This window comes from Vulpes lagopus, chromosome 2 (genome assembly GCF_018345385.1).
Source record: "Vulpes lagopus strain Blue_001 chromosome 2, ASM1834538v1, whole genome shotgun sequence".
Classification (NCBI taxonomy): Eukaryota; Metazoa; Chordata; class Mammalia; order Carnivora; family Canidae; genus Vulpes; species Vulpes lagopus.
Genome location: NC_054825.1, coordinates 159596235 through 159619173, shown reverse-complemented (window position 1 = coordinate 159619173; position 22939 = coordinate 159596235).

Genomic DNA, 22939 nt, shown 5'->3' with positions numbered 1-22939 from the left:
TGCAAATTCCAAAGATAAAGAGAAGGTCCTTAAAGCAGCAAGAGACAAGAAATCCCTGACTTTTATGGGGAGGAGTATTGGGGTAACAGCAGACCTCTCCACAGAGACCTGGAAGGCCAGAAAGGGCTGGCAGGATATATTCAGGGTCCTAATGAGAAGAACATGCAACCAAGAATACTTTATCCAGCAAGGCTCTCATTCAAAATGGAAGGAGAAATAAAGAGCTCCCAAGACAGGCAGGAACTGAAAGAATATGTGACCTCCAAACCAGCTCTGCAAGAAATTTTAAGGGGGACTCTTAAAATTCCCCTTTAAGAAGAAGTTCAGTGGAACAATCCACAAAAACAAGGACTGAGTAGATATCATGGTGACACTAAACTCATATCTCTCAATAGTAACTCTGAACATGAATGGGCTTAATGACCCCATCAAAAGGCACAGGGTTTCAGATTGGATAAAAAAGCAGGACTCATCTATTTGCTGTCTACAAGAGACTCATTTTATTTTATTTTTTTTAAAGATATTTTTTATTTAGTTATTCATAGAGATGCAGGGAGAGAAAGAGAGGCAGAGAAACAGGCAGAGGGAGAAGCAGGCTCCACGCAGAGAGCCTGATGTGGGACTTGATCCTGGATCTCCAGGATCACGCCGTGGGCTGCAGGCAGCGCTAAACCGCTGCGCCACCGGGGCTGCCCAAGAGACTCATTTTAGACAGAAGGACACCTACAGCCTGAAAATAAAAGGTTGGAGAACCATTTACCATTCGAATGGTCTTCAAAAGAAAGCAAGGGTAGCCATCCTTATATCAGATAAATTAAAATTTACCCCGAAGACTGTAGTGAGAGATGAAGAGGGACACTATATCATACTTAAAGGATCTATCCAACAAGAGGACTTAACAATCATCAATATATATGCCCCGAATGTGGGAGCTGCCAAATATATCAATTAATAACCAAAGTGAAAAAAAAATAACCAAAGTGAAGAAATACTTTGATTATAATACACTTATACTCAGTGACTTCAATCTAGCACTTTCTATACTCGATAGGTCTTCTAAGCACAACATCTCCAAAGAAACGAGAGCTTTAAATGATACACTGGACCAGATGGATTTCACAGATATCTACAGAACTTTACATCCAAACTCAACTGAATACACATTCTTCTCAAGTGCACATGGAACTTTCTCCAGAATAGACCACATACTGGGTCACTAATCGGGTCTGAACCAATACCAAAAGATTGGGATCGTCCTCTGCATATTCTCAGACTATAATGCCTTGAAATTAGAACTAAATCACAACAAGAAGTTTGGAAGGACCTCAAACACATGGAGGTTAAGGACCATCCTGCTGAAAGATGAAAGGGTCAACCAAGAAATTAAGGAAGAATTAAAAAGATTCATGGAAACTAATGAGAATGAAGATACAACCGTTCAAAATCTTTGGGATGCAGCAAAAGCAGTCCTAAGGGGGAAATACATCGCAATACAAGCATCCATTCAGAAACTGGAAAGAACTCAAATACAAAAGCTAACCTTACACATAAAGGAGCAGGGGAAAAAACAGCAGATAGATCCTACACCCAGCAGAAGAAGAGAGTTAATAAAGATTCGAGCAGAACTCAGTGAAATCGAGACCAGAAGAACTGTGGAACAGATCAACAGAACCAGGAGTTGGTTCTTTGAAAGAATTAATAAGATAGATAAACCATTAGCCAGCCTTATTAAAGAGAAGAGAGATAAGACTCAAATTGATAAAATCATTGAATGAGAAAGGAGAGATCACTACCAACACCAAGGAAATACAAACGACTTTAAAAACATATTATGAACAGCTGTACGCCAATAAATTAGGCAATCTAGAAGAAATGGACACATTCCTGGAAAGCCACAAACTACCAAAACTGGAACAGGAAGAAATAGAAAACCTGAACAGGCCAATAACCAGGGAGGAAATTGAAGCAGTCATCAAAAACCTCCCAAGGCACAAAAGGCCAGGGCCAGATGGCTTCCCTGGGGAATTCTATCAAACGTTTAAAGAAGAAACCATACCTATTCTACTAAAGCTGTTTGGAAAGATAGAAAGAGATGGAGTACTTCCAAATTCGTTCTATGAGGCCAGCATCACCTTAATTCCAAAACCAGACAAAGACCCCACCAAAAAGGAGAATTACAGACCAATATCCCCGATGAACATGGATGCAAAAATTCTCAACAAGATACTAGCCAATAGGATCCAACAATACATTAAGAAAATTATTCACCATGACCAAATAGGATTTATCCCCGGGACACAAGGCTGGTTCAACACTCGTAAAACCATCAATGTGATTCATCATATCAGTAAGAGAAAAACCAAGAACCATATGATCCTCTCATTAGATACAGAGAAAGCATTTGACAAAATACAGCATCCATTCCTGATCAAAACTCTTCAGAGTGTAGGGATAGAGGGAACATTCCTCGACATCTTAAAAGCCATCTACGAAAAGCCCACAGCAAATATCATTCTCAATGGGGAAGCACTGGGAGCCTTTCCCCTAAGATCAGGAACAAGACAGGGATGTCCACTCTCACCACTGCTATTCAACATAGTACTGGAAGTCCTAGCCTCAGCAATCAGACAACAAAAAGACACTAAAGGCATTCAAATTGGCAAAGAAGAATATCTAAATATCTAAATTTTAAACTCATGAAAAATATTTAGCTTGTTTGTAAGATCTTACTAAATATTAATTTAATGTTTTATCAACTACTTCTGAGTTCTTACTTTTTTTATATCCAGATACTGATTTCAATATAAGCAATTATTCCCATGTTGCCTTCTTCCAATTTCCATGCATATTTAATCCTAATGCCTTCGCTTTTTATTGAGGCATAATTGAAATACAGTCTATTGCATTTTTACAGTGTATTATATATTTAATGTGTAGATTTGTGCACACCCATGAAACCATCACCAGTAGACGATGGAATATATCCATCACCCCCAGAAGTTTCCTCAGCCCCTCTGTTGTTCCCGGTTACCCATCCACCCCATGCTTTGTGTCTTTACAAATTAGTTTGCATTTTTGAGTTTTATCATCTAGTGGGTATTCTTCCTTCATAGATTCCACCTGTTTAAAAATAAAGAATTTTACTTCACTCTTTCCAGTATGGATTCTTTAGCTTTGTGCTGGGAACCAGTTAAGCAACCAGAAAACAATTTTCTAAGCATTTCCCACCAAGATTAGGGTTTAGTTTAGAACTAATTGCATCCTCCTCCCAAGGGAGGCCATTCTGAACACTCTACCGGATGCCTCATGAAACAGGAAATATGCTGGTCTGCGTGAGCCCTAGGTATAGCAACTTCATATCCTTGCAGATGGCTCTTCCCAGGGCTCAGGTAGTTTTCTCTTGAGGGAGTGTTATTTGGGCTCCTGGCATTCTCTCTCAGCTGCAGTATGCTTCCCTGTGACTTCCCACACACTGCCTAGACTCCTAGCCAACATTTCCCCAACCTGCCAGTCTGCTGTGCTCCATGTGGGCTCTTCCTTCCTAAATTGTATCCTGGAAACTCTCTGGGCAGTCAGTGGGGGCAACTATAAGACTCCCCTTATTTATCTCCTGTCTCTCAGGAATCCGTGCCCTTCATTGCCTAATGTCCAGTGCCTCCAACTGTTGTTTCACTTATTCGGTTATTTGTGGTGGTTTTTTTGGGGGGGAGATTAAATCCAGTCTCTGTTCTTCCATTTTGACTGGAAGTAATTACCTCTAACTTGTTTGATTTATTATCAGAATAGCCTTACTCTCACACTGTTCAAAATTTAAAAAACTCAGAAGTGTGAAGAAATATTTTTCTCCCAACTCCCAGTTCTTCTTCCCACAGTCAACCTATATTATATCTCCAAGGATATTTGTGTATAAAAAAACCAGATAGACACAAATGCATACATATTTTTCCACCTCCCCTTTCCTGAAAGTATAAGCATGAACTGAAGGTAGTGGTGGGACTGTTTTTTTTAAGATTTTATTTATTTATTTATTTATTTATTTATTTATTTATTTATTCATTCATTCATTCATTCATTCATGAGAGACACAGAGAGAGAGAGGCAGAGACACAGGCAGAGGGAGAAGCAGGCTCCTCACAGGGAGCCCAATGTGGGACTTGATCCTGGGACTCTGGGATCACGCCCAAAGGCAGACACTCAACTCTGAGCCACCCAGGTGTCCCAGCGGGACTTGTATTAAATGAAGCTCCCAACATCTTGCTTTGCTGCAGCCCTTATCAAGAACCACAGCTGTGGGCTCGCTTTACATACTAGTAACACATAGGAGTAAGGAAGTATCTGAGCTTTGCAGATACTTTCACCCAGTCTGATACTTAAAAAAAAGAACAACTCAGTATATTTTCTTTATGTTGCTGTGTATGTGCTCTGCATAATATCAATTTTTGTAAGACCTGAAGGACAGAATTTTTCCCTCCTGTTTACAGAGGAACAACTTGGACCCAAAAGAAGTAACTTTGCTCAAGTTCTCCTGAGTCTTCAGCTTATGCTTTAAAATCTCTGCAGTGATGCCTCCATCACTGGGTAGGATTTTAAACAACAGGCCTAAATTCAAACTAACTGCTGCACAGTTCTCCACAGTGGACTCTCTCAATGTTCACTTACATCAAGACCTCCAAATCACAGTCAGGGTGGCACAAGACCTCACACAGCAGGGGCACCCCTTGGTCCAAGTAGTTGTAGGATACATAAAGAAGCCTCAGCTTCCTGATGTTGTTTAGGACACAAGTGAAGTCTTCACAGTCATCTGCTGAGAGGTGACAATTTGTCAGCATGTAGGAAAGAGAAGATGTCACATTTCATTAGTTTCTCTTTCCCTGACTCATTCCTCTTGCTAATCCTGTATGAGTCAGGAAACACATATTTGCTCTACTTCAGCAGCTCACGGATCCCATTCTTGATCCCAGTCCCTTTCAGGATTTGAGGAATCACTGGACACACAGACTTATTATCCATGTGTGGCTTAGGAAAATGCCTCAAACACATCACATGGTCTATGAGGCCCTTGCTTATTCCTACATCCTTGTGTCCAGTCATGCTGGTCATTGTCTTAACCACATCAGGAACTGCTCAAAATAGTATTCATGTTTGCTGCTCCCCATATGTCCCCACCCCCAATTCCTTTGCCCCACATAGGGTTTTTGCACTTGTCCACCCTTGTTGGAATGCTTTTGGCTGGCCTGTGGTTAGATGGATCTTTATCTTCCAGGCCTCTGCTCAAGTAACACTCTTCAGAGGACATTGCACTAAAGATGCCTTCAACTGTAATTCTATAGGGTCCATCAGTTGGTAGCTTGCTTGAGTTAGTAGGGGATGCCAATGATTGTGATTTTCTATTACCTCAGATGCTCTTCCTCTGGCTGCCACAAAAAGAGTATAAACCTGAGAGACAATAAGGATGTAAACAATTAGTTGTCAAGAAAATAACATGTAATTGGCAAGTTACCCAGTCCGTTGATCTTAACATTTCTCCAGGATGCTTTTGTGCCAATGCCTGGTTTTAAAGTTATTTCTAGCATTAGGATATTATTTTAGATGAATGGATAAAGAAGATGTGGTCTATATATACAATGTGGTCCCTGAATATTACTCAGGGATCCCTAGGTGGCTCAGCGGTTTAGCACCTGCTAAACAGAGAAGGTCTACTTTTGACTTAAGAAATATGGGGAGGCCAAATCCAAAAAGGGTGTTGCCTGTGTTCTCCTCTAGGATTTTGATGGATTCTTGTCTCACATTTAGATCTTTCATCCATTTTGAGTTTATCTTTGTGTATGGTGTAAGAGAATGGTCTAGTTTCATTCTTCTGCATGTGGATGTCCAATTTTCCCAGCACCATTTATTGAAAATACTGTCTTTTCTGCAGTGGACAGTCTTTCCTGCTTTGTCAAATATTAGTTGACCATAAAGTTGAGGGTCAACTTCTGGATTCTCTATTCTGTTCCATTGATCTATGTGTCTGTTTTTGTGCCAGTACCACACTGTCTTGATGACCACAGCTTTGTAGTACAACCTGAAATCTGGCATTGTGATGCCCCCAGCTATGGTTTTCTTTTTTAATATTCCCCTGGCTATTCGGGGTCTTTTCTGATTACACACAAATCTTAAGATGATTTATTCCAACTCTCTGAAGAAAGTCCGTGGTATTTTGATAGGGATTGCATTAAATGTGTAAATTGCCCTGGGTAACATTGACATTTTCACAATATTAATTCTTCCAATCCATGAGCATGGAATATTTTTCCAGTCTCTTCAATAAATGGTGCTGGGAAAATTGGACAGCCACATGCAGAAGAATGAAACTAGACCATTCTCTTACACCATACATAAAGATAAACTCAAAATGGATGAAAGATGTAAATGTGAGACAAGATTACATCAAAATCCTAGAGGAGAACACAGGCAACACCCTTTTTGAACTTGGCCACAGCAACTTCTTGCAGGATACATCCATGAAGGCAAGAGAAACAAAAGCAAAAATGAACTATTGGGACTTCATCAAGATAAGAAGCTTCTGCACAGCAAAAGAAACAGTCAACAAAACTAAAAGACAACCTACAGAATGGGAGAAGACATTTGCAAATGACCTATCAGATAAAGAGCTAGTATCCAAGATCTATAAAGAACTTATTAAACTCAACAGCAAAGAAATAAACAATCCAATCATGAAATGGGCCAAAGACAAGAACATAAATTTCACAGAGGAAGACATAGACATGGCCAACACGCACATGAGAAAATGCTCTGCATCACTTGCCATCAGGGAAATACAAATCAAAACCACAATGAGATACCACCTCACACCAGTGAGAATGGGGAAAATTAACAAGACAAGAAACAACAAATGTTGGAGAGGATGTGGAGAAAGGGGAACCCTCTTGCACTGTTGGTGGGAATGTGAACTGGTACAGCCACTCTGGAAAACTGTGTGGAGGTTCCTCAAAGAGTTAAAAGAGATCTGCCTTAGGACCCAGCAATTGCACTGCTGGGGATTTACCCCAAAGATACTGATGCAGTGAAACACTGGGACACTTGCACCCCAATGTTTCTAGCAGCAATGTCCACAATAGCCAAACTGTGGAAGGAGCCTCGGTGTCCATTGAAAGATGAATGAATAGAGAAGATGTGGTCTATATATACAATGGACTATTACTCAGCCATCAGAAAGGATGAATACCCACCATTTGCTTCGACGTGGATGGAACTGGAGGGTATTATGCTAAGTGAAGTAAGTCAATTGGAGAGGACAAACATTATATGTTCTCATTCATTTGGGGAATATAAAAAATAGTGAAAGGGAATAAAGGAAAGGAGAGAAAATGAGTGGGAAATATTAGTGAGGGTGACAGAACATGAGAGCCACCTAACTCTGGGAAATGAACAAGGGGTAGTGGAAGGGGAATTGGGCAGGGGGATGGGATGACTGGGTGATGGGCACTGAGGAGGGCACTTGATAAGATGAGCACCGGGTGTTATATTATATGTTGGCAAATCAAACTCCAATAAAAATATACAAAAAAATTTAAAATAAAAATGGAAAATAACTAGGGCACCTGGGGGGCTCTAATGGTTAAGCATCTTCTTTCAGGTCATGATCTCTGGGTCCTGGGATTGAGCCCCATGTCAGGCTCCTCCCTCAGCAGGGAGTCTGCTTCTCTCTCCCTCTGCAACTGCCCCCACATTCGTGCTATCTCTAATGAATAAATAAATGTTTAAAAATGGAAACTAAGTATTGGCAAGGATATGGAGAAATTAGAACCCTCATACTGCTAGGAATGTAAAATGGTTCAGCCATTGTGGAAAATACTTTGGTGGTTCCTCCAAAAAGTAAATATAAAATTATTTATGACCCAATTTCAGGGACATCTGGGTGGCTCAGTTGATTGAACATCTGATTCTTGATTTTAGCTCAAGTCATGATCTTAGGGTCCTGGAACTGAGCCTTGTATCAGACTCTGTACTCAGTGAGAAGTCTGTTTAAGGATTCTCTCTCCCTCTCCCCTTCTGCCCCTTTCCCTACTTGTACTCCCTCTCTCTAAAAAAAAAATAATAACTCTTTATGACTCAATTCCACTTCTAATTACATACCAAAACATCTATTTCATAGGTGTTTAAACACTAATGTTCATAGCAGCGCTATTCACAATAGCCCAAAGGTGTAAACAACCCAAACACATATCAATAGATGGATAAACAAAACATAGTATAGCCATACAATGGAGTATTACTCAGCTGTTAAAAGGAGTAAAATACTGATATTGGACACAATTTGGATGAACCCTGAAAACATTTTACTAGTAAAAGAAGCCACTCACAAAACACTGCATATTGCATGATTCAATTTATTTGTTTTTTAAAGATTTTATTTATTTAAGAGAGAGAGGAAGAGAGCACGAGCAGGGGGAGCAGAAAAGGGGAAGGGATAGGGAGAAGCAGACTCCCCACTAAGCAGGGAGCCTGATGTGGGGCTTGAGCCCAGGACCCTGAGATCATGACTTGAACCGAAGGCAGACACTTAACCAACTGAGCCACCCAGGCACCCCTGTATGATTCAATTTAAATGAGATGTCCAGAGTAGGCAAATTCATCAAGACCAAAAGTGGGTTAGTAGTTGCCAGGACAACAAGGGAATGAGGAGTGAGTGCTCATAGGTATGCAGGAATTTGTTTTTGACATTCTAAAATCAGATAATTGTGATGGTTGCACACTCTTGTGAGTATAGGCTAAGACCACTTAGTATATTGTATATTTTGAAGGGGTGAGTTTTATGGTATATGGATTATATCTTGATAAAGCTGTTATTAACAAATGGGTTTGGATTTTTGTGTATGTGGTTTATGGGCAACTAAAGAATGACAGATCAAGAGTTGAATGGAGATGAATTTGAATATGTGGATACTGAAGAAGGTCAACGGAGATTAAGTATTGAAATCCTTACTTGACTAAAAAAAATTCAAGTGTAACATATATACAGGAAAGCACATAAGTACTAACTGTTGGCCAATGAATTATCATGAAATGAACATATTGTGTTATTAGTATCCAGGTATAGAAACAGCATCACCTCCTGTCACCATTCTAACCTCTAATACCATGTCTTGCCCATCTTTGAACTGTATATAAATAAAGTTGTATGATATACTCTCAAATTTGACTTGTTTCCATCAACCAAGTCTTTGAGATTCATCCAAATTGTTGCTTATAGTTGTAGATTCAGTCTCAGGGAATGAGAATAGCCAAAGTTCTCTCTCTCTCTCTCTCTCTCTCTCTCTCTCTCTCTCTTTAAAAAAAAAAAAAGATTTTATTTATTTACTTGACAGAGAGAGGGGAGAGAGCACACAAGCAGGTAGAGTGGCAGGCAGGGGGAGAGGGAGAAGCAGGCTCCCTGCTGAACAGAGAGCCCAACATGGGGCTCAATCCCAGGACCCCAGGATCATGACCCAAGCTGAAGGCAGATGCTTAACCAACTGAGCCACCCAGTCATCCCCAAAGTTCTCTTATTTAAATTACCATTAATAGGCATTTCCACTTTTCAGGTATTATGAATACTTGCCATGTATGTTTTTTAGTACCTATCTTTCAGCAAACTTATACATCAATTCTGTTGAACTGTACACCTAGTAGTGGAATTATAGGTTGTGTAGGATGTCAGAATTTATGAAAGCTGAATACAGGTAAATTGTTTTGCAAAGTGGTTGTACTATTTTAGAAATTAACCTCATAATCAATTCTCAAGGATTCAGGAGGTTATGTTTCCATATAAGTAATAGAAAAGGGGGTGAAAGTAGGTTAAAAAAAGTATATGGTCCCCTCAGGAATCAAAGCAGTGATCCCAAGGAGCATAGAGACTCCCACTAGCTCTTCTATATTACACATTGGGATTGTTCAGGGCATTACAAAGCAACTTCACATCATGATGGAACAGTGTTGTGCCACTGAGGCTCAGGTATTTCAAATCCGGACTATGAGTGAGCACCTCAAAGAAAAGCCAGCTCTCACCATAGAGGTAAACATTGTGTATCAAACATTGTGTGCAAAAGTATAAAAAAAAATAGTGTAGGTTTCATCCAACAAAACCTGAGAACACACCCTAAGCACCTGTCTTTGATCTATGACCTATAATTAGCTCCCACAACCTCTAATTTCACAATTCAAACATGTAGCCCAGTGTTTCTCAATCTGCCAACCAGCCCCTGTAAAGGTAAAATGACCCAATGTCTGGAGATATTTTTGATTATCATACTGAGTGGTATGGGTGTATGTTGCTGGCATCTAGTGAGTAGATGTCAGGGATGCTACTAGACATCCTACAATGCACAGGACAATGCCCCACCCCCAAAATTATACAGCCTATAGTGTCAAGATTGAGACACTCTGATAGAATACTATCCATGTTTTTAAAAATCCCAAATTAAGTGGACTAACACAATGTTTATTTTTTTTCCTCATGTAATGGTTCAATGCACATGTTACTGATGATAGAAGGGGAGGAATTTCTTTTCAAGACAATAGTTTTCTACCTTAGCTGTACACTGAAACCCCATGGGGGATATTCTGATAAATTTGTTTGGGGGCTTAACTTGGGCATGAAGAACTTTAAAAAATATCCTTGGATAATTTTAACATGTGGGGCAGCCCGGGTGGCTCAGTGGTTTGGCACCGCCTTGGGCCCAGGGCATGATCCTGGAGACCCGGGATTGAGTCCCATGTCGGCCTCCCTGCATGTAGCCTGTTTCTCCCTCTGCCTCTCTCTCTATGTCTCTCATGAATAAATAAATAAAATCTTTAAAAAAATTTTTAACATGTGGACAATATTAAGAAGTCACTGCTCTACATCCTACTTCTCAAATCTTGGTTCCTGGAAAAGCACATCAGCATCATCTGGGAACTTATTAGAAATGCAGTCTTATGAGGATGCCTGGGTGGCTCAGTGGTTGAGCATCTACCTCTGGCTCAGGGCATGATCCTGGTGTCCCAGGATCAAGTTCCCCATCCCGCTCCCCACAGGGAACCTGCTTCTCCCTCTGCCTAGGTCTCTGCCTCTCTCTCTCTCTCTCTCTCTCTCTCTCTCTCTGTGTGTGTGTGTGTGTCTCATGAATAAATAAATAAAATCTTTTTTATTTTTTCTTTTTTAAAGAGAGAGAGGCAGAGACACAAGGCAGAGGGAGAAGCAGGCTCCATGCAGGGAGCCCAATGTGGGACTTGATTCCGGGTCTCCAGGATCACGCCCTAGGCTGAAGGCGGTGCTAAACTGCTGAGTCACCCAGGCTGCCCTAAAATCTTTTTTTGTTTGTTTGTTTGTTTGTTTGTTTTTTGTTTTTTGTTTTTTTTTTCCTAAAATCTTTTTTTTTTTTTTTTTCTAAAATCTTTTTTTAAAAAAGAAATGCAGGGTCCCTGGGTGGCTCAGTGGTTTAGCGCCTGCCTTTGGCCCAGGGTGCGATCCTGGAGTCCTGGGATTGAGTCCCATGTGGGCTCCTGCATGGAGCCTGCTTCTGCCTCCTCCTCTCTCTCTCTCTCATAAATAAATAAATCTTTTTTAAAAAAATGCAGTCTTATGCCCAACTCCAGACCTACTGAAGCAGCGTTTCCATTTTGATGCAGTTCCATTTTAATGACCTGACACTCCACGGTATAAATACAGACTTGGTTTCCTGCTGTCTTGTGACTTCAACGTTCCCGCTAGCAAATGGGGAGTACACATGTAGAAACTCCAGTCTCTTAAAGGCTTTCATATAAAAGTGACACTTCTAAAAAAAAAAAAAAGTAACACTTCTGCCTATATTTTATTGCCAAGAAAGAGTCACATATTCATATTCAAATGCAAGGGAGCTTTGACATGAACCCTTTAACTGGAAGACAATACCTCACTGTTGGTGTGGTGGCAGGGCAGCACACTGTAGTGGGGACACTGAGACATCTCTGCCACACCAATTCTCAGGTTAATACCACTCTTACATATTCTTCCTGGTCTCTGGAAGCCTTAAGCTACACATCAGAGGATAATCTAAAATCCTAGACTAGAAGGACTTTCCAGATGACGAGAATTTCATATTGTTTCTCATTCTTTCACATGCACCTCCCACTGAGAAATTTCTATACTGATTCACGGTGGGGAAACTAACAAAGCCACACTTGGCCATATATTCCTTGTGGTGAGGACCATAATTCTAACCTGCATTTTATTCTTGGGATTTAGTAAAAGTCTGACTCCCAGCTGGCCCTCAAATATTGGTTGACATAATGCTCCTTAAACATTTTAGGAAACAGCAAGTGCAGCAGTTGACCAGCTCTGAGTTTACCCAGCTTTGCCCTTTCATAGCTTTGTGACCTTGAGGAACTCACTTTAATGTGATGAGTGCAGGAAAGGATGACACAGCAAGAGAAATAGGCACATGGAACTCTGTTCTAGATTGTAATTCTTTGTAGTTGGCCTCACCCAAAAGTGAGGTGGAACAAATTTGGTATCTTCATGATAGACTCAAGTCCAGGTAGATCCCCAACTTACTGAAGCTTTTGAAGGTGACAGCTGGGATGCCTCAGCTGATTACACAGAATTATATAGGCTGATTCATTGAAGATACTGTGACTCACTTGGAGTTGAGTTGCTCGTTTGTAGTGAGCACAGAGCAGACATGATGCCAACAAAGAATATTGTAACTTGACCTGTAAGGAAGGAGAAAGGAAAGGTTTTCCATGAAATAGTCAACCCAAACAATAAATAACATAAGAACAAACTATCTTCTGGCCACAAGATCTCTGTCTTAGCCCCACCTTTAACTAGAGAAAATAAAGTCCACCAAGTAAGTTCATCTTATATTCCTGATTCTCCACCAAGAGCAATATTGTCCCCTTTGCCCCAGGAACATTAGGCAATGTCCAGAGAAATTTATGGTTGCTACAACTTATGGGAAAGTAACTTCTGGCATCTAGTGGGTCAAACCCAGGGATGTTTCCAAATGTTATAGTGAACTGGAAAGCCTCTCCTTCCCAGATAACAAGGAATTATCCATCCCAAAATATCAATAGTGTTGAGGGACCTAACTGTAATGTGGGTGGTTTTACAGTGAAAGATGGGGCAGTATAGCCCAGTTGTTAAGTCAGTCTTGAGAAACATAGCCTAGGTTCAAACCTAGCCTTCACCACCTCCTAACTTGGGCAGCATACATGATCTTTTTGCCCCAGTTTTCCCACCTGTAACATGGTAATAATACACTCTACCTCATGATTTTCATGAGTGTTGAGTTAAAATTTGTAAGATTTTTAGAATAAATTTTAAAAGACAATATTTAGTTGGGGACTCAAGAAGGATCTGAGTGTGGTCCTTTGAGAGTGATGCAAATTATACATATATACCAACTCATATTTGAGAAGTATAGGAAACACACAGATTCTCATATAATCTTCACAATACATCATAATGTAGTAGTTAACATTGTCCTATATACAGTGAGGCAACTTCAATGAAGAAGGAAATCCCATGGACAAGGTCATGTCATCCCTAAAGAGTCATGTCAGGACTTGAAGGGAGGTCTATTTGGCAGAAAAGATGGGATCCTAACTGCGATCCTATATTAAAAATGCCATTAAAAACCCCACTTGGAAATATGGACAGATACCGAAGACAACAGAAAGAAAACAGTTAGATGGACTCACATGGAGCTGTCTGCATTTCCTTCTTGAAAGATATTTTCGGTGGAAAACCAAAGCTTCCTCAAGTTGGAACAGTACTTTAAGCAGTAGGCCAAAACCCTCAAGTCTGCATTGTCAGCAAAAGAAAAATTGACATCTTGGAAAAAGGCCATTGCCCACTGCACAAAGTCTTCATTTTGCATCTCAAACAGACAGTAACATAATGCCAAGAAATCTTTCTCATCCTGAAGATGTTTTCTCTCACCTATTATCTGTAAGGACTGGTGAAATTTCTGCTGTATCTCCTGGGACAGATGGAAGCTAAACACTGAATCTAGCTTTTGTTGTTCCTTTTCATTTAAAAGGCCAAACATGAAACACCCCCAAAGAACTCCAATGTACCTTTTCTTTTTTTAAATAGGTAAATACTGGGGATCCCTGGGTGGCTTAGTGGTTTAGTGCCTGCCTTCAGCTCAGGGCGTGATCTTGGAGTCCCAGGATCAAGTCCCACATCGGGCTCTCTGCGTGGAGCCTGCTTCTTCTCCCTCTGCCTGTATCTCTGCCTCTGTGTGTGTGTGTGTCTCTCATGAATAAATAAAGTCTTTTAAAAAATAAATAAATAGGTAAATAGCACTGCCTTTTTCAATTTTTCTTCTCAGAATGCATCCTCTTGGGATCACAAACTATGGTCCATAGGTTGAAGCTGGACAACAATCTGTTTTATAAATAAGATTTCACTGTAACACTAGCCTGCTATTTGTTTACATGTTGTTTACAGCTGCTTTCCTGCTACAATGACAGAGATGAGTAGCTGTGGCAGAGACACATAATAAAAAAAAGAGAGAGAGAGACAAAATTGCATATTGGAACATTTGAGAAGTTGTAGAAAAAAAAATCCTAAACTTGGAAGTTCAGTGGCCTCTGGAGGCTTGGCACCTCTTGCTCATAGCTATGTGATCTGGGGAAGAAAAGAAATGTCCCCAAGCTCCAGGTTTCTAAATTGTAAATGAAGGTAAGGCTGAGCAACCTTGTATAGGGATATTATGAAGATCACAAGCAGTAAGAGACCATGCATGTGAGAGCATAACTTGCGGTGTGAAGGGATTTAGAATATGAGGGATTGGTCAAATTTGCACTTCAATTTGGAAAGGGATGATGATCTCTCCTGTGGTTGGGAATGAGGGTAGCACCAAATCATTGCTACCAACATACAAGCAACATCACGTCTTAGGAGCCTAACTCTCGATCAGGTTCTGAGCATGATGATATTTGTATAGCATCTGTGATGTCCACAACAATGCACTAAGGGTAGGGAATTTGCCTTTTTACAAACAGGGTTGTGAGAAGCTCACTTATTTCACTGAAGCCACATGAATAAGTGTCATTGAGATTCCAACCATTATCTGCCTTCAAAACCTAACTACCACAACTGCTATGCCCAGGCAGGTCCAATCTGAAGACCAATTGCAAAATGTAATGAAATTACTCTCTCAACATGTTCTATGTCCAACAGTACATTCAGTGACCTGGATTAGGAAAGATGATGTTAAAAAAAAAAAAAAGGAGAGATCAGGTGACTGGGTGGCTCAGTTGGTTAAGTGTCAGACTCTTGGTTTGGGCTCAGGTCATGGTCTCATGGGTCATAATTTAATGGGTTGTGAGATGGAATCCTGCATGGGGCTCCATGCTTGGTGGGGAGTCTGCTTGAAGATTCTCTCCCTCTGGCCCTCCCCCCCCACACACACACACTTTCATGCTCCCTGTCTCACTTTCAAATAAATAATTTTTTTAAAGGAAAGTTTGGGATACCTGGGTGGCCCGAGTGTCTGTCTTTGGCTCAGGACATGATCCCAGCGTCTGGGAACAAGTCCTGCATTGGACCCCCTGTGAGGAGCCTGCTTCTCCCTCTGACTATGTCTCTGCCTCTCTCTCTGTCTCTAATGAATAAATAAATAAAATCTTTTTTAATAATAAATATATTTTTTATTGGTGTTCAATTTGCCAACATACAGAATAACACCCCATGCTCATCCCGTCAAGTGCCCACCTCAGTGCCCACCACCCAGGCACCCGCCCTCCTCCCCTTCCACCACCCCTAGTACGTTTCCCAGAGTTAGGAGTCTTTATGTTCTGTCTCCCTTTCTGATATTTCCTACCCATTTCTTCTCCCTTCCCTTCTATTCCCTTTCACTATTATTTATATTCCCCAAATAAATGAGAACATATAATGTTTGTCCTTCTCCGATTAACTTATTTCGCTCAGCATAATACCCTCCAGTTCCATCCATGTTGAAGCAAATGGTGGGTATTTGTCATTTCTAAAATAAACAAAATAAAAGGAAAGCTCACATTTCTGGTGGAGTCTGATGCTCAACCCTTACTCTGGAAAAAAAATTGCAAGGAAGGAAAGCAAAGAGAAACACACAAAAGAGAAATTCAGAAACTCTTAAAACGCTTTCAAGCTGACAAGAAAGAAGAAAGCTTGGAGATTGTTAAAACATAGAAACTATGATAATTTTGTTAACCAACAACAACAAAAAGCAGCACCAAAAATTTTATTTTAATGCCTATGATTCAGGCCAAAAAACACTTGTTTAGATGTATTTTTTAGATTAGAAACTGAATCCTACTGAATGTGTATTTCTAGTACCTTTTGTTCTCTACTGGAAAATAGAGGTCTTGTTTCTGTGAGAAGGGATGATTAAGGTCTGTACTTTCCACTGTGAGAGCCACTAGCTACATGTACACATTCAGCAACTCCGATGCTGTTAGTGCAACTAGGGAGCTAAATTTTTTATGTAATTTAAAATAATTCAAATATTGACAGCCAACAACATGTGGCTGGTGGCTACCATATTGGATAGCATTATCTATATGCTTCTAGTGCAAAGTTGTTCAACTTCAGCACTGCTGCCATTTAGGGATGGATAAATCTTTGTGGTGAAGGCCTGTCTTGAGGATCCAGGATATTTAATATTTAGTACCATCCCTGGTCTTTAATCACTAGATGTTAGTCCTCATCCCCAGTGAAGACAACAAAAACAAATATTTACAGATGTGGACATGTATTCCCTGGAGGGCAAAATCACTCCTGATTGAGAATCACTGCCAAGATTAACCTAACATACAATTTTTTAAAAAGACGTATTTATTTGAGGGAGGAGGAGGGACAGAGGGAGAGAATCTCAAGCAGACTCCATGCTGAGCACAGAGCCTGATGTGGGGCTTGATCCTACAACTCTGAGATTGTGACCTGAGCCAAAACCAGAGTTGGGTGCTCACTGACTGAGTTACCCAGGCACACTTGTGCAAAATAATTATTTGAAGTCACTAAAAAGCTATGAAAACAGAAAGGTCTTGAGAAGCCAAGATTCAGGAGACAGAGGAAAGGCCAAGAAGAGGAACTTCAACACTTGGCTAACTAGAGGGGCATTTTGCTCTGAAGAGGCTGATAACCTGAATAGACATTAAGGTCTAACAGGCTAATAAGCCAAGTCAAACTCTTTCCAGGTTCAAGGGATCAAGGTACACATGATGGGTATGGCACATGTCAGGCATGAGGATGCTGGATGCACCACCCGGGAAGAAGGGGAAATGAAAAACAGACTATTCTTCACAAAAACACAGCCTGGCTTTAAATTATTTCAGTTTTCAGTGTTAAGGACATATTCATCTCACTATTACCAGAAGCAATTTCAGTTTATCTGGAAGAATGTATCTTGCTCAGTAACCTCTGCAATGTGTTGTATCCAAAGTCTGGCACTCGATTTCCAGGCATGCCAGCAGACAAAAATCACAGGACCAAAACAAAAAGGGGGGGGACAGGAGAAAAATGCTTATTTTAATATCCATCTGAAAATGGACAGAACTAACAATGTTCAATATAAATAAAATAGGTTAACTGAGTTTATCAACAGATGAGTTTGTTAGCAGATGAGAAGTAGCTAAAAAGGGGATTAGAGACTAAGAAAATTAGTTGGAAATAAATGCCCAGACTAAAGCACAGAGACATGAGTGGAGAAGAGAGAAAGATGGAGGAGACACAGTGTAAATAAAGGTCTGATATGTGTCAGTGGATTCCCAGAAGAAGGAAGGAAAGAATGGGACAGAAATTATATTTATGCATACCATGACTGAGACCAGGGGATGAAGAATATCCCCAAGCCACAACTGCCGACATCTCAAACAGAGGGTGAACACAAAGCCATATCTACACATATCATTGTGAGGGGCTGAATGTTGAAGACAAAGACAAAAATACAACTATAAGTCAGAAGGGCTCTTTCCTGCCACTGATATCTTAAATGTCCAAAACAACAACAGTGATACCTTACACTAGGATAAATATACAAGCGACTCTGAAGGTGTGACATACACTCACAACTGGCCTTACACAAGGAGAGACAAGTCAGAAGAAACTCAGATGTAATAAGACAGACGTTTCCTGAATTGGAGAAAGATAGGAGTGCTCAGATCCAAAGCACCTCACAAGGGTAGAGCAGCAGGAATACATTAATATCCACAGAACAAAGTATGTGGCTTTGGCTACAAAATACATGGGATTGATTGGAAGCAGACAGACCAGAAGCTGACTAACGTGACAGATTGTGTTGCCAGGACAGCTCAACATTGCCCCAACAGAGTGACTGCTTATTCCTGAAAGCAACTCTCAGGCTCTCATGTGCCAACAGGAGTGGTGGAATAGGAGTGTGGTGACAGGAATGACACTCAGCCTGGCTGTCTTCTGTTGCAATGAAGGCCTGGAGATACCCAGATAGTACACGAGGCTCAAACCTCCAGACACCCTAAAGAGAAAGGCCAGCATGGATTCATGTAGTGCTGCAAAGCTGTGCATGGGAAGGCACATATTCCCACGTGAAAGATCCAGAGGAGGCTGACCTCACACAACCCACTATGACCACAGCCTCTGGTGCCCTGGCTATAGGGTCACCTGCCTGTTTAACCCTTGGAGGGAAGACTTGCCTGGCATTTGTACCTCCAACATGGTCCGCTATCACCTGGCAATTTTATACAAGAAGCTGAGGTGCCAGACCCCGAATTAAGACTCGGTATTATGTGTTGCCTCGACATGCAGTAAAGTCAGGGAGAGGGAGCCTGTCCTAACCTTAAGTCCCCTCTCAGCTCCCACAGATAAGGTCCTCTAGCTAAATAATCTCCTTATTGACAGACCAGGCAGAGTTCCTGATTATCGCTGGATAGTGGGTTTTAGTTCCCTACTAGCCATAGAATTATTCACATCCTCCAGGGATCCAGGGGACACCCACTCTCAATATCACAAAATGCCTCCTGCACTCATGGTCACTCTGTTCCCAAGTGCATCCATCATGTAACCCTCTGTGGCATGTGGTGTCCTACCTCCTCAGGCTGTGAATATACATGGCTGAAACACCGCTGTTGATTTCATCTGTCCAATGTTGGGGATTATGGGTTTGGCCAATTTCATAACCTGAAGGTGGAGTCCTTCTCTCACCAGCAGAGTAAAGAGGAGGCAATTAAAACAGGAGTCCACAGCAACTCTCTAAAAATATTTTTGTTTTATCTTTGTCCTCTCTGGTCCAGGTTTTGGGAATGCATGGGGGTGAGAAGCAGAAGGTCTTAGGTATGAACCTCTGTTAGTCCATAGACTCTGCCATAGCTCCCCAACTCTGATATGATTTGAGAATGGGTGTGAGATTGCCACCTGGAGCCAAGCCCAAGCCTGTACCATCAGTGTTCCTCTAGAGATTAAGTAAGTGGTTCTCCATCTTATTAGACTCAATGCCCACACACACACACCTTTTTAGTCATAAATCTTGTGTCATATCTCCTTTATTAATCTGAAAGAACATTTGTGCCTCATATAACTTTCCCACAGATGTAATTAAAAAGTCAACATGATATCCTAACTGTAATTATTAAAATGAAGTAAAATTTATAGTAAAATGGAATGTATTCCAATATTTAAAGGCTACTATAAAGATGTAATAAAGCTGCCAATAACCTGCATTATATGTGAATGTGATAGGCACAAACACAGACGGTGGTAATGGCAACTCAGAGATCATGAAAAGTGCTATTTGGGGAGATCAAGACATAACATGGCCAACAACTCAATGAAGTTCTGAAAAAAACACCCTTCGAGGGGATCCCTGGGTGGCTCAGCGGTTTGGCGCCTGCCTTTGGCCCAGGGCACGATCCTGGAGTCCCAGGATCGAGTCCCGCGTAGGGCTCCCGGCATGGAGCCTGCTTCTCCCTCCTCCTGAATCTCTGCCTCTCTTTCTCTCTATACCTATCATAAATAGATAAATAAATCTTTTTTAAAAAATACATCCTTCGAGCAGCCCTGGTGGCTCAGTGGTTTAGTGCCACCTTCAGCCCAGGGTGGGATCCTGGAGACCCCGGATCAAGTCCCACGTCAGGCTCCCTGTGTGGAGCCTGCTTCTCCCTCTGCCTGTTTCTCTACCTCTCTCTCTATGTCTCTCATGCATAAATAGAATCTTAAAAAAAAAAGACACCCTTACCTCAAAAAATATATATATGGGACTTTAAGACTATACTGCTTACAGGTCATAACTTCTCTGACATGAACTATTGCTTGCTAGATATTAAAACACACACCTGCATGGCAATGATTTAGAAATTTTCCTGAACACTGGTATTCTGTGCTGTCTTGAACAGGCACACAATCACACTGGTTGGCCTCAGCTCAGGGCACCACCCACAGCAGGTGCTGTCAATGCTAATGGGCCAAACCCATAGTTCTTATGGTACAACTTCACCTTGGCATTTCTGCTTAAATATAAGTCCTCTGCTTAGGACAAAATTACTGGTATTCCAGACAGAGGCACAGTACAGGTTAGGATAGGATATCCCTGGGTGGCGCAGCAGTTTAGTGCCTGCCTTTGGCCCAGGGATGATCCTGGAGTCCTGGGATCAAGTCCCACATCAGGCTCCCTGCATGGAGCCTGCTTCTCCCTCTGCCTGTGTCTCTGCCTCTCTCTCTCTCTCTCTCTCTTTCTGTGACTATCATAAATAAATAAAAAATTAAAAAAAAAAAGGATAGGATATCCACCCACATTTTACCACATCTAACCATGAGGTCTTAATTAAGACGTTTTCTATCTACAAGGGTAACACTGTCCCATAGTACATTCTGGCCCTGCTGTAGGGAGGCAAGTAGAGATGTTCATCAAAATCATAGCATGATCCTCATTATGAGGAACCTGTCCCCATCCCAAAACCCCAGATCCCCTCATCTATAATTTCTTTCTTGGCCTCCTCACAGAGATCATTTCTATCCATCTTAAGAAAGATGCTGAAAGTCACATTCCACGCTTGCTGCTCCTTATAATGCCTCATCAGTAGGTTTGCAAGATCTTCCCATGTTGCCTTCTCTATTTCAGCCCAGGGAATTAGCTTGAGTCCAAGCTGCAGAGGCTCTTGCTTGAGGAGCTCCTTAAACTTTCTAAAATTATCCTTTTTGAGCTCCTCTAAGTACCACATAAGGCCAAAATCAGAAAATAAAGATGATGCCATCCTGATCAGGGCAGAGATGTCAATCTTCAAAGATAATTACCAGGGGGATCCCTGGGTGGCGCAGTGGTTTGGCGCCTGCCTTTGGCCCAGGGCGCGATCCCGGAGACTCGGGATCGAATCCCACGTCAGGCTCCCTGTGCATGGAGCCTGCTTCTCCCTCTGCCTGTGTCTCTGCCTCTCTCTCTCTCACAGTGTGCCTATCATAAATAAATAAAATTAAATTTTAAAAAAAAGATAATTACCAGGAAAAAGAAATAAATGGAACCTGTGAAAAATTCAGGTCAGCACCGAGCTATAATCAGTTAGAATAACTAAGTTCTTGTATAGTTCACCCTGCTAGTTTGGGGTGAGTTCTTCTTTCTAGTCATTTTGCTCAGTGCAGAGTGGCTAAAAACGCGTTGACTGGAAAAAGGAAGAGAAAAAAAAGAACAAACAGACAAACAAACAAACAAAAAACAAGGAGGGGTATCCTCTGGTTCTATATACTGTAAATCCCTCAACTTCCCCTGGAGCTTTCCAGCGCTACTCCGCCAAGAATTTGCTCTTCCCGTGTCCTTCCATCTGGTCTTCTGGGGGAGGAGCCTGCTGTGCAGATTCTCAGGTGTGTGCACCTGGGGATCTGCCCCGCCACCTGCCAGGTGCATGGCTCAGTGGGAGCTGTTTATCCTGTGAGGCCCCTGTTCCCTGGCGGCCCCGCTCCATCCTAGGCACAGGTGACACCAGGAGGAACAACAACACTGGCGGCGGCCAGCCTTCCAGCTCTGGAGTCCGCTCCAGCAGTAACTACCACAGTCTCCCAGTCCACACTGGCCTGGATGTTCCACGGTTGGGGGGGGGGCGCTGATCTACACAGCTTGGAGGCACCTGACAGCAAGAGAATCCTCTCTGTCCTGTGTGCCCTCCCCACCTCCGGCTGTCCCGGGAGGAATGCAGGATCCTGGGATCTGGGGCCTGTGCTGCTGGAATCGGGCTCCCGAGGCCAAGGCTCCGGAAGGCAGCAGGGCTCAGCCCCCTCCATCTGGAGCCGGAGCCACTGCCTGAGCTTCTCCTGAGGCCCCACCAGGCGCGCATTCCAGCCCTTTACCGAGCTCAGCCCACAATCTGTGGCGAGCTCTCCCCTGGGCGCACTTCCTCTGTTAGTGACCCCGGGAACCTAGAGGCTCCACTGCCCCTCCTGTGGTTCTGCCCGGTTTCCCTGCTAAACGCCTTTCAGTCTGGGAATAATCTTAACCTATATTCGCCTGACATACACTCAATTTCAAAGCAAATAAAGACTTACAAGTGGTAAGGAATTACATTTCTCTCAGTAGATAATACAAATACAGTCAATTGGTTTTTGACAAAGACACAATGCAGAAAGGATTTTTCTTCTCTCAATAATTGGTACTGGGATAACTAGAAGTCTATATGGAAAAAAAAGAATATAGACATAGATTTCACATGTTATACAGAAATCAAGTCCAAATAGATTACAGACCTAAATGGGAAATTCAAAACTATAAAACTTCTGGAAGAAAAGAGAAGAAAATCTATATGATCTTGGGGAAGAAGATTTTCCCAGTTCAATATAAAAAGCCTGGTCCACAAAAGTAAAATGATAAGCTGGATTTTATTAAAATGAAAGACATTTGCTCTGAGAAAGCCTTATTAAGACCATGAAATACAAGCTACAGAGTGGGGGAAGGTACGCAAAACTATGTTTCTGATAAAATATGTGTATCCA